Consider the following 14,320-nt stretch of genomic DNA (forward strand, 5'->3'; position numbering starts at 1 on the left):
AATATTGGGAGGAGGGTGCCATAACGGGGGCCTTGTCAGGGGAAATTTTCTAAATTTGAAATTAAAAAAAATAGTGAGTTTTAAAGTTTTTTAAGCCTTTTAAAGTCATATGATCAACATTAGAATCCCAAAAACTCGACTCTCGGTAAATCGACACTCTGAGAAATTCGACAAGTCGACACATTTTTTGACTTTGAAAAAAAAAATAATAACACGCATGGTATTTTTGTAAAAAGCTAATTTAATTTACAGTAATAATTATGCTTTTAGTCTATTACAAAGCAATGAATATATAGCTCTGAAAAGATTGAAATGATATTTAAATAAATCTAAACTATCATTAAAAGAATAAAACATAAAAGATTGCTGTCGCACTTTGATTACTATAAATGAAATAACTAATTTAAACTTGCTTTGAATAAGGCTCAGAGTTCATTAAATAAAAATGATGTCTCAAAATTAATGCTTTAATAAAGTTAAAAAAGTTGGTACAGATTACTTTATTAACTCTTATAGTTGAAGAAAACTATCACTCCTTCCATTTAATATACAAATCAAACCCTGATATATTTTTTACAGATCAGCAACACTTAGAGGAGAGCGCCGCCGGCGACAGACTTCACCCGAAATTTCGCGCCCTGGGACAATTTCTAGGAGTGCTCTCACTCATCATTATTCACACCTCTCGTTTTCAATTAACGTGCTTACTACTGCAATAGTTATTTGTTTTTATTCATTACTGAATGTATTTTACAATGTAACTATCTTCAAACAAAGAAAGTAAAAAATACCAACATAATTTTGCGATTTTAGAAACCATAATAGGACAAATAATGTTCTTCAATTATTGATTGGGCTCGGGCCCCCCCCAAGCCCCATGGAGTCGGCGCCACTGTCGATGAGTCCTCCCAGACTTAGGAGTGAGTCAAATTTTGTTTTTCAACTACAGTGAAACCCCGATTTTACGTCCCCCAAATCAACCTATTTCCCGCATTTAACGTTTTTTCATCAGGTCCCATGCCATCATCAGTTTTGCTACTATGTATTTCCCGTATTTTACTCTTTTTTTTTAACCCAGTCCCTTGAGAACGTGAAATCGGGGAATCACTGTATCATACTGCGCATACCCCTTGTTAAAAAGTACTAGGGTAAATCATTCTGTTATCGATGAAAAAATCTCACACGCGTTAATTACCTTTGTCGAGCTATGTGCACTATACACACATACGGATAAAAAAAAGATCGCTGTCTTCAGTGATTTAGTTTTTATTTTCGAGAAAAATACTGCTGCTTAAAGTGTTAGGAAAATGCTCCTGAGACCCAAAACATTTTGCAGTGCACCAGCTAAACGGGAGAGTATCCATTTTCGAAACAAAGCTATGTAAATGGATAAATAAAAAGCGCTGCGCGGCTGCGGTCAAAAGCAATTTTTTGTCCATGAGGCTCGTAACGACGGGATTATATCACCAGGCTCCTTCTTAAAAGGGAGTTACGAGCTACAGCGTTAAAGCCGTCCTAAAAAATATGTCAGATCCGCGATCGTTAAAATAGAGATTTCAGACGGCAAACTACCCCTCATTCCACGTGGGTGGGCTCCGAACTGCGCTAGGAACGATTCCAAATTGTGAACTGTGCTAAATTAGGCTAATTCTCTAAATTAATACAGCATAAAGACAAGAGGCGATTGGGTTAGGTATATACGCAGTCCCTTTTCTGCAAGGGCAGGCGGAGGACTTGGCCAGGGCTCCCAAAAATACTGATATAAAAAGGTTTTGTGCTTTGTTTAGATACTATATTCTACTATTTAGTACGAATTGATTTTAAAATGTGAGCGTATTTGCAACATTTCTTGTTGCTATTTATCAATGATGTTCAAAATTTTTCTTTTTACTTTATTCTACACTGTTATTCTGTTAAAGTATTTCATCCCGACATCGCGATATATTTCAGTGAATACATTTGTAATATTACAAAGTAAAATGTCGAGGGAACCCCCAGTGTGTGTGTTTTTTTTATTATTATTACTATTATTATTATTATTATTAGAGCGAAAAAAAACTGAAATTTTTAGAGAGGGAAAAAATCTAAAATTTCAACGAACGATGATTTGTAATGTTTTTTTGGGATACAATTCGCAAGCATATGAACTTAAACTTTTTAAGATTAACATATTATCTTTAAGGATTTCTCGAACTGATTTAGACTTTATGACTAAATTCATACCAGCATATCTTGCAGACTATCAAGGCCCGACTAAGTAAAAGTGAGGTCCTATTCCTACAAAAACTTAGAGGCCCCTGAAGACTCAAGCTCGATCGGAATCGGAATGCGTTTTGGGAGGCCACATTGTCTATCACAGAGCTATGTAAATCATTTATTATGTGTATCCACATGAATTCCCCTTCGGGGCACCTCATATTGCGACATAGTAAATTCGCTACTGGTAGAATTAATAAAAAAGTTCCCCTTCAAGAAAGTCTTTTCCAACTAAAAAGTTATTATTTTTTATTATTACTTAAAAAATTAATTTATATATTTTTCGCATAGTTGTTATGCTTTGCATAACTCTTCAAGTAATTTGGGGCCTCATAAGTAGATAGGGCCCCAGGTCCAGGCGGCCTGTGCGGTAATCAGGCTCTGCAGACTATTCTAGGGTTCTCAGTTTACATTCTCTGTCATAATCCGTGCGTTTTGCTTCCGGTTTTTAAGCTTTGCCAAAAACAATGAGAAATAATAAGGATTATAAAGTTATTAAAATCTTTAAAAAATGTTTTTTAATTCTAAGGATTTTCTATACGCTTGTTTGGCACTAAAAAGTATGAAATAAAATAAGTATATGATTTTTTTTTATTTCAACACTCAGAAACTGAAGCGGATCTTAATATATTTATGTTTACTTTTTAAGAGCCAATAAAATTAAAATTAAAAATTTGAGAGAAGAAATGGGCGGTATACAGCTCTGTACGAATAGCTTTTAGTATAACGCCTATGTTTCTTCTCTCAACTTTTGATTTAAATTCTATTGACTGCTTTAGAATTAGCAGAAACATAAACATAAAGATATTAAGATCCACTTCAATTTTAAATGTTGAAATCAAGAAATTACATACTCATTTTATTTCATACAGTTTAATACGAACCAAGCTTATAGAAAGAGCAAAATAATTTGCATATACACTGTGCTGCTGCGCACAGCTCTTTGTATCATCCAATCATTTTAAAGTTATTAGAGAGAGGGGGCACAATGTTAGACGGGGTATAGTGGAACAAATTGATTTTTTCCTATAATTCAAAGACTAAAAATTTACAAAGTAATGCCATTATTTTATGTGGCAACCCCATGGAAACTAGCCACTGCCAAATTTCATCTTGCAGGGAAGTTGAAAGACGATTCCACGGAAAACGAAAATTTTGTCCCGCACGTGACGCTTTATTTATTTTATAAAAAATAATAATTTAAAAGGATGATGAACAAAATTTTGTTACTTAAGAAATCACAAACGCATGTGTGACTTCTTAAGCAAAAACTTTCTTCAAAAATTATTTCTTTTTTATGAAGTATAGGAAACTTCATGTGCGGAACAAAATGACCATTTTCAATGGAATGTGCAAAAACACTTTTTTTTTCAATGGTTTAAATAATTATTTCTAAGCTAATAAAATAAGTTTCCTTTACATTGGAACCATAGCTTTAAAAATCTACAATTTGTTTCGTCATTGCTGTATTAATAGAACAAAAATATTAGCTTATTCATAAGCAAATTACCAGAGGTTGACTTTGGATGTCCCGCACGTGACGCATGTAAATAAATTTTATTTTAAATAACAAAATTGTTTAATAAAAATATAATTGTATCAGGAGTATCTTTGCATCAAATGTAAAGATTAAAAAAATTGCGTACCCCTGTTTCATTAAAATATTAAGAGATATGACGAAATATTGATGAAATTTAAGCGTATTTTTGTCCCGCACGTGACGGTGGAATGGCCCTGAAGTTATTTTTATCTTTGCCATCTTTGTTGTGTAAATGTTTTAAGTTTTAATTTTTTGAATTTAAGGTATCAAATTATTTTTCAATAATCAATATCCTATATCAGTTTAAAGCTGAAATTACTTACTTTCTCATGCAAGTAATGTTCTTATTTCATCTATGAATGGGACAGTGTTCTATTGCACTTAAAGCATTCCATACTTTAAAGTAAACATTAAAAAATAGTAGAGTAAATAAATTGTAGAACGTTCCCACATAGCGCACATAACGGTTAAACGTTCCATAAACGTTTTAGAAAGGTCGTCACGACGTTAACAACCATTTTAAAACGTTTCTGGAACGAAGTGTGATACCATGGTTGTGATTTAAAATTAAATTAATGGTCATTTGTTTAGATGAGGTTTTATTTGAACCATATTATCTATTCTATTGGCATTACACCTGTTTCCTATGACATTACCAAAGAGTACATTTGCTAACCCATTTATCTGCAGATATACTAGGTATGTTATTACTAATGAATATTTTTTATGAATTGTAATCTTAATGCATTGTTCTAAGTTTTTGTATTTCGAAACACGTAGTAACACTCTGAAATTACCGAAACCTATGACTTGTGGCGGTTCAAAAACAACAACGGAATAGCTTATTGAAGACTCCGATCTCTTTCTACGTTAAAATTAAGTTTTTAATTATTTTTTACATTCTATCATTCCTTTGTTCTTATCCTTTAATGTTTTGTTTAATGTTACTTTATAATGTTCAAAACATCAAACGTGAATTTGCGAATAATTTTTCAATGTGGACATGGGGTTTATTATTATAACTATAATTCGAAGCCTCGTCGCTTAAAAATTGTGTTGATTTGTTTGTGTACGATGTACGTACATCTCAACCTATATTTCATAATAATACTATTTGTCATAATATAATTAATTTTTAAAAGTCTTTCTCAAATTCCACTGTACCCCACTTCCTGTCTCAATGTGCCTCCGCATGAAGAACAGTAGAAGAACTTAAGAACCTTTCTAAATTCAGTTTTTTTTTAAGAAAAAAAATGAAGAAAAACGAAAAAAAAAAAAAAAAATAGTAAGAGATTAAAAGTTATATAACCATGCTCTGGAGTTAAAATTTCCTTAAAAGTAAAATTAAGGAAACTGTAGCATACAAAATGAACAGTGTTCCACTGCCCTCCCCCCATCCCTGTTTGGAAGCTACTCTTGATGTTGAAGTCTTTCACCTTAGTTAATGACATATTTTACATAATACAATAAATAGTAGAAGCCTGATGGTGTAAAGAAAAAAATGGGGAATTTTCGAACATTTAGAAATTACGTTTTTCTGGTCCACAGTCAGGGCCGCGCCAAGCCTGATCGGCGCCGTCGTGCAACTGTCTTTTGAGCGCCTTTATTATCTGGCGTTCGAGGAAAATATAGTTAACACCTGGTGGGAGGTTTTGTAGACAAATATAAAACGGAAAAAAATACGTTTGGCATTTAGTTTATACAAGAAAAAAAAATGTGTGAATATTTTATTTCGTAATATGGTGCACGTTTTTACTTCATGCCTCGAAATTATTTTGAGTTCAGCAATTCCTCTGATATGCTAATGCGTTTTGGAAGAAGAAAATATATTAATATTTAAGTTAAAACCACTTTGAATATCTATCTAATCTCTATATGTGAGGAATAATTAATAAATCTTTTATGCCTGTCAAAACGTGACAAAGGGAGAAGTGTCACAACTAAAAAATAGGTTTAGGAGGCACAAATTGAAAAAAAAAATCTCTGTTAATAAGACGGGTCCGGGGATTCTCCCCGGAAAATTTTTGAAATTTGTAGTTTGAAAAACGCAATTTTAGACGCACTTTGGCAGTGTTATGGGGAAAAGGGGTACAAGGCGATCTGCGGAAGTTTATAGAAGTTGAAATCTTAAAACAAGATTGCATAGTTCATATTTATAGACGTTACAATAAGGAATGGAACTCTGAGATTCTACCCGATAGTTTTTTTTTCTTTGTAAAATAGATAGAAATCAATTCCCCTTTTCTCCCCACCAATTTTTCTAAATTGAAAAAGAACGCAATTAAATACAACTTTGAAGATTTTTACAGAAAAGGAATTCTGTAGCTCGCCCCTGATTTTTTTTTTTCAAAATTAAAGTCCTGAAAACCTAAGCAGAATTCTATGATATTAGGAGAAGTGGTTCAGAGGCTATTCTAACTTAGGTTTTTCAAAAGACTTTTGAAAAATGTAAGTTTTGATAATTAAAGAAGGAGGTTCGGAGGTCTTTGCTCGAATATTTTCTGAAAATGAAGTCTTAAAAACGTGATTGTAAGACCATATTTGGTAACATTAGGGCTTTGCAATCTTTCGAAATTGAAGCTCTAAAAACGTAATTTAAGTGATTTTCGAACGGATTTTCAAGTGATGTTGTTTCGGATTCGGGAGCTTTCCCGAAATTTTGTGAAATTGAAGATCTGGAAACGAAATTTGAGATGCTCCATAATGCTTTTAGCGGAGGGAGGGGGGGGGGGGAACCAAATCGGCAGAGAAGCCTTTTGAAAACTTTCTTATTTTCAGGCGAACTAGAAAAAAATAAAGAAATAGGACCGAGGGGGAGTAGCTGACCAATTTGTGGATATCAAAGTTTTACCCAAACATCATTATTTTTTCCTTATTAAAATCACTTTGTTGGAGGCTCCCCCCCCCCTTCGGAAGTAAATATTTTCGAAAAACATTCAACTAGGCATTCTGGGGGGGGGAGGGGACACGGGGCAGTGCAACCAAAGGCTGGTCCTCTGGACCGCACCCCCTCTGGTTGCGCCACGGAACAGGAGTGACTGATTATGTCTGTGAATTAAAGGATAATATTGCAGAGGATATTCCGCTTTAAAATCTGAAACTGAAATTTGCCGTTAAAACGAATACTTCCAACTTAGGAAATCGTTAAAAAGGCATTGAATTTAATGTCTAAAGCAAACACACTGTCCAAAGCTCTTTCTTGAATTTAATGCACAAATAGTTGAAGAAAAAGGAGATGTAGGAATTGAGTAATTATGGTCAAGTCGTTACTTTTCTGAACTAAAAGTTAATCTAAATTATTGTCTACAAAAAATGCATATTACGCACAAATAAATATAATGCTAATGTTCTTACCGTATGTTCTAATGTATGATAACATGATGCAGTGGAATTACCAGGGACATTAGTTAAAAATCACAAAAAGATATATTGCACAAATTATAATTACATATTCACCGCAAGAAAAAAAAATGAATAATAGCAAATTTTTTGCGCTGCTTCGTATGCTCAACCTTGTGAAATTATAGACATTCATGGCTCCACATATGAAGAAAAATGCCGATGTATGCATTAATTAGCATCACGTGTTTTCAGTGTAAAAGATTGCGCTTTTGAATAGCATATTCAGACACAACAAGGCATTTTTTCCCCTTATAGATAGGCAGCTAAGAGGATTGTTTGTTTTAATGAGCAGTATAATTTCACAGGTGCTTTAATAGAAAAATGAGAAGTTCAATTTTATTTTTTTGGTCGGAAATTTTTTTCTCTCATTTGGAGCATTTTTGATTCGTACACTGTTAAAACCAGGAGTTCCCCAGGGGTAAAGAATTTCACCCAAGGGTGAAAAAACGGTGCCTCTGGGTGAAACAGAGGCTAGGAAGTGTCGTTAAGGTGCTTTTGGTTCCTCAGTGGGTGAACAACGTCAACAAAAGTGCTAAGAGACCATTCAATAGGAGAGCGACTCCTTGCGCATGCGCTCTGACTTATCGTCCAACGAACTTCAGTTTGAATGGCGACCGAAGGAAGTTGCAACGAAATTTACTTTCGCATTGAATGAAGTACAAAACTGAAAATTTCGTGGATTAATCTTCGAAATCTCGCGTAAGTAAAGGCATTTGATCATATTGTAGCTCTTACTACTTTCGAACATATTTAAAGTGTTTAAAGTATGTTGACAACTCTTATTGTTCCGTTTACCTTATTAAACATTTAGTGTCTTGTTATTTATATCCTGCAAAACTGTTACCTAAAACTATCTATCAGTACTATCTTGAACAATAACAACTTTAAACATAAAAACGTTTAAATCAGTTGATAATTGAATTGCTAATTCCGGAATAAAAATGCATCGACGTAAACAGTCTATATACCAATGTCTATTTCTTCTCAATGAAATAACGTAGTGGAAACGAATAGAGCAGCAAAAAGGCAGAGAAAAAAAAACTGCGTGAAAAGAAATCTCTCACTCAGCGTTTGACTCATGTTTCACATCGTGTTTTGGTTAACGTATCTTTCTCAGGCGTTATTGCATGAAGCTAATGTAGTTATCTGCTCGTTTTTATTTTTAATCTGACGGAAAACTTGACATTGGAAAGAAGGGCTTTTAAATTAGTATTTATCTTGTACGCATAAGGATCCTCAAATATCGAATCTTATAATAAGTATTGATAAGTTACGCTCGATTAAAATTTTAAACGTTTATGAAACGCTTTTATTTTTCTATGATTCTAATCTAATGTTACCTAATATTTCTGGTTGTTCCGGCAAATGATTGATAAATACCTTCCCTGTTCATTTTCGGTACGGATTATAGTAAAAATTGTCAACAACATATTAATTACTGAGCAATTCAAAAGTGAATATAAGAAAGTTAGTGCACGAACAGACAAATTAAAGTCATGAACACTTCTAAACTATGTTCGAAAGTTGAAATGTGATCAAATGCCTTCGTATATATAAATCAAAATAAATAAAACACAATTGTATTCAAAAACGCACACAACACGGGGGGGGGGGGATCCCTATAGGAAGCAATAAAGGTGCCTTTTTTCTCAACTAGGGTACCATCTTTTCACCTACGGTGCACGTTGGGTGAAGGGAGCCAGTTTTTCACCCTTGCTAAGGGTGCAATTTCGGGTCTCTTTCGGGTGTCGCTGGTGAACAAGCGTTTCACCCCTGACAGGTGCCAAACGCAACCTGTAGTTTTAACAGTGTAGTGCTCTGCGCCTTTTTGTCTCTAGCGCCGTCGTGCTCGTACGACCTTGTACATAGGGACGGCGCGGCCCTGTCCACAGTTAAGCTACTTTTGTTAAAATAACCTATTTTAGATAATATTTCTCAAATGGTTCTCAGTGATCCTAAGTACATTTGATTTGGCTTAATCATTTACTTTAAATGTTTTTTTTTTATCATCATTGTTATCTCTTAACTTTGCATCTATACACTTACTTCTTCAGAAGTTTTTCTTTGGTTTTACACGGATAAAGCCATGGGGGAAAAATAAGGTCAAATACATAGCCAGTTAAACTAGAATTTATGCAAAGTTTAAATGCAAAAGAACTAAGATACTTATTCATTACTTTCGGAAATCGTGTGGTGTGAAGGGTGTTTATGAGGGTCTGAAATATATATGTAATTATCTTTACTAATAATAAAGCGGAAAGTCTCTCTGTCTGGATGTCTCGATGTCTGTCCGGATCTCTGTGACGCGCATAGGGCCTAGACCGTTCGGCCGACTTTCATGAAATTTGGCACAAAGTTGGTTTTTGTAGCATGGGGGTGTGCATCTCGAAGCGATTTTTCGAAAATTCGATTTTATTCTTTTTTCTTCTTCAATTTTAAGAACATTTTCCGGAGCAAAATTATCATAAGATGGAAGAGTATAAATTACGAAATTATCATGACGTGGAATGGGAGAGCGAATGAACATAGCCAATTGGCGAGAAATTCGTCATCCATTATTTGTAAATATACAAGCGAACCGAATGACCTTTTAATTTTTCAACTACGGACAAAGCCATGCGGGTACCACTAGTATTTTATACAAGGCAAAACTTTGATTTTCGCGAGAGTTCATGAAGCGTAGGATTCGACTCTCGACTGTATAGTTAATAATTGATATTGCAAATAAAAATAAATATTTATGTTACATTTATAAGTATTCTGAAGATATTTGGACACTTTTAATATTCGTTTTCCCAAACACAGTATGCAAACAGACACTTCTTAAACCCGTTATTTTCTACATTGTTTTAATTTTCTGATTCACAGTAGTATGTTTCGAGATAAAAATTAGATTTGTACGAAGCATAAACGACTGCCCGTGTAAAACACATTTTATTTCAAATATTCAAAATATTTTCTCTTAAAACTTAAAGTTCAGGATGAATCAACTCCAAAATGTAAGATAGTTTAACCAGTGCTGCGGAGTCGGAAGAAAAATTACCGACTCCGACTCCTGGATTTTGAAACGTCCGACTCCGGCTTTATTATTATTATTGTTTTTTCCCTCAAATCCCCTTCCTCATGGGAAGTGGGGAAAATGCCTAAACTGAGATGGAAATACGTATTAATTCCTTTTTAGGAAATTTTCGCGTTGTGTTTTATTGCAAACCCAAGATGTATACAACGTTAGAAATTCAATTTGAAAATCAAACTATCCAATAGTTCCGATTTCTAAAGTGAGATTACTTAAAAATCCCATTTAAAAAATTGATTAGGATTAATTTGCTCCCCTTTGATGTTTAAATAAAAGATGTTGATCAAATCCTGTGCTTTCAATCTTTAAAAGCTGTAACTTGAGGGGTTTTTTTTTTTTTTTTTTTTTTTTGCTTAGTCAAAAAAAAATTTCTTGGCAGGGGGCGGTCCTTCCTCCTCCCGGGTGACACCCATCTGGTGGATACAACCTAAACGTAATCTCAGAGTTTATAAAAATTGAAATATTTTAATACTGAAAAATTTCCTCAATAATATCCCCCTAAATCTTAAATTTCATCTTAAGAATTTAAACGAAAATATTGCACTATATTGTGGGGAGAGGTCGGGTACATGTACGTCTGGAGCAAATTTCACATAAAATGCGGCGGTATACAGCTTTGTATACGAAAAGCTTTTACTATAACTACATTTCTTGGCTCAATTTTTAATTTCAGTTTTATTGGCAGCAGCGGCGTACGCAGACAAATCAGTTCGGGGGGGGGGGGGCTGAGCTCGAAAGTCTTTGAGCTGGGGGGGGGGGATACTTATGAACTGTAGCTAAGAAAAGTTCATGTATCGCTTTTCTGATATCAATACGAATGTAAGATTTCAAAAATACATCATAAAAAAAAAACTTGTTCTTTATTATAATTTTTATAATTAATTTTGAAAATTTCGGGGGGGGGGGCTGTAGCCCACCCCCTGGGTACGCCACTGATTGGCAGCTTTAGAATTAACCTTAATAAGAGGATTTTAATATTAACTACAATTATTGAGTGTTGTAATCAAGAAATCATGTACTGATTTTATTTTGAACTTTTTAGTGATAACCAAGCTTTCTTAGATTTAAAAAAGTCTTTAGATTTAAAAAAAAACATTCATATTTTATCGGATCTTTTGGATTTGCGCTTTCGGGCCAAACCAACACTTTTTTGAATTTACCAAGCACCTTCAGAAGTCTTCCGACTTGCTCAAGCGATTCACATTCCTTTTTTCTATTTTATAACTGAGATCCAGGTAAAAAATATATTATTATTTTTATTTGAAAGTGATTACTTAGGAAATGTTAGGTAACAAAACTGTTTGCTGACAGTTGCTATCACTTAAATAAAGTTAAAAAATAAGCAAGTGGTAGCTGTTACAGAAAGCTAGATAAACAAGCAAGCCAGCTGGTTGCCACAATGACAAGCATTTTCTCAAAATTAGTAGCATGTAATCAAATTAATGGTAGTCAGTTAAAAAAAAAAAAAAAAACAAGGATAGTTAGTGAAAATTAAAGAAATAAAAAACCCGGAGTCGGAGTCGGCATGTTTTCTAACGACTCTTACTCCTTTACCCCAACATCAGTCCGACTCCGACTCTTTGACTTCGAAGCCCTAACTCTTCCATTTCACTTTCATTATATTTTTAATCGCTGAGATTGCTTTCTAACCCACGGCAAACAAAAGATTCCTGCTGCATACGTTAACAAATAATTAGTTATTTTCGACAGAAGAATATGTGTAGGAGAATTTGGGGAAACGTGATGCTGAAATATTTATTCTGCTGTTATTATAAAATGAGGAAGTTCTTGTTATTAACATTTTAAGTTAATCGAGACCTTCTAATATTCGGTGCAGTATTTACTTATTCAATATTAAAATATTTAAAATGAAAAAAAAAAAGCTTATCTAATTAGCTAAGGGCATGCGGGGACAAAGAGGAGGGTGGGGGAATGAAATGGGCTAAATGAAATAGTTATTTCGTTTACTTATTCAATCATTTATTAAATAACTGACGCATTCATTTATATTGCTTCACTTACCCATTCATTTTCAATACATTCATTCACTTGTTTTCTTATTTACTCACGCTTTTCCTCTTTCTCATATATTAAATAAATTAGCGAATTTATTTATTTATTCGTTTATTGTTTCATTATCTATTCATTTATTCGCTTTTTCTTTTATTAACAAGTTCATTTGCACAAAAATACTATTTCAATCGAAAAAGGTTTTATTATCGCTTGCCCCATTAAAAAAGATGAAAACTTTCCACTTTTTTTTAAAGGCTTTATTTACTGCCAATAATAATAATAATAATAATGGTTCTATGTAAATTCTATTAGGAAATGCATTGTTCTTTCTTTACGTAAGGTGGTTTTCAAAAAAATTTTCTATCTTTTTTTTTGTTCATTTTGAAAAGTAAATTATTTTAACTATTTCATTTCGCCCCACATTCCCCTTCCAGCCACCCCCGCAATAGCTTTGTCACGTTGAAATACAATAATTTAAAAACAACTCCAAATAGTTTAAAATGTAAAATTCAAACTCATCACCATTCTGAGCAGATTTTACTTAAAGTGTCATCAAGTGCATAACATCATATTAACCAGTAGTGAAGTATAAATTGTAAAGATAACACATGACTGCCGTTTTTTTTTTTTTTTTTTTTTTTTAAGGGTGAAACAACCACGCATGTTTTGCATTTGCATACAAAGACTATCAATTCAATTTATTACTTTTAAGTTTTCTTTCAGGAAGAACTTCCCATGTTTGCTTTTCATGAGCTGATAGCACGTTTCCTTCTCGTTTTTCAAAGCAATTAAGAACCAGACATATCGTTGAAAGTCAATTACGTGAACTTTATTCTGTTTTTCAAATTGATTAAACTTATAAAAGTTTATTCGACTGTTTACCAGAGTAATATCTGTGTACTCGAGTCAGAGCTACAACGACAATGCCCAATGCTTACTTCAGTTGCAGCAAACTTCTCGTTGCAGTCAAATTTCAGCAAGAAAAGTTACCTATCTTTATTTTAACACTAAAGGTTTTTTTTTTTTTTTTTTTTTTTTTTGCGATGAAGTGAAAACGAGTTTGTTTCTGCTCTTAAATAAGTAACACCACACCGTTCATTATTGTAGCACTTTGGTGAGGTTGTAAAAGGTTTAATAGTTAATTGCCTTAAAATGTTAAAATACAGGGTCTGTATAAAAAGTAATGAGACTGAGCTGTGTTTTAAGAATTTATTGCAGATATTAATACTCACACCTAAAATTCTTCAAAATAAGAACCTCGGCCTGCACACACTTATCCCAGCGAGTCTTCTAAGCTTTGAAGGCTGCTCTGTAGCCTGAGGAAGTCGTTTAAAAGTCTTGTACTAACTCTTTCACGGCATCTAGAGTTTCATATGGTGATGCCCTGTTAGTGATGGTTTCATCTTCGGGAATAGAAAGAAGTCTGTTGGTGCTAAATAGTGGCTTTTGGCGGGCTGGGAAAGCATGCAGATACCATTATGGACTAGGAAGTCTTGGGGGATGAAACAGGTGTTTCGAAGCATTTCTCAAGTTTTTCAGCAATGATACTGTGAACTGTCATTTTGTCAAGTCCAACTTCATCTGCAATCATTCTCACATTTAACTGGCGATCCGAATTTAGCACAACACGCACACGATCCACATTTGCTTCCGTTCTGCTGGTTGACAGACAGCCTGTTTGCGGATTATCCTCGACGCTCTGGCTCTCCCGGCCATCTTTGAGACACTTGTGCCACCAAAATACAGCGCCTTTGACAGAGAATTATCTCCGAACAGATGCTTACGCATCTCTAAAGTCTCTGAGGGCGATTTACCAAGTTCCACACAAAACTTGATCGCGTAACGCTGCTCAAATATTCTCTGCATTTTGGAGCTGGAACCGAGCAACAGAAGTGCCGGACGACGATGCTGTCCGGACAAAGACTCCTAGGTGACTGCGCACCGGAGTGAGGCCCATTAGTTACCCCCACCTCCGACCTAACCGATTTGTTTGCCCTTGGAAGGTACAGTCGCATCAGGGAAAAATGAGTCTC

This window comes from Uloborus diversus, chromosome 6 (assembly GCF_026930045.1).
Source record: "Uloborus diversus isolate 005 chromosome 6, Udiv.v.3.1, whole genome shotgun sequence".
NCBI lineage: Eukaryota > Metazoa > Arthropoda > Arachnida > Araneae > Uloboridae > Uloborus > Uloborus diversus.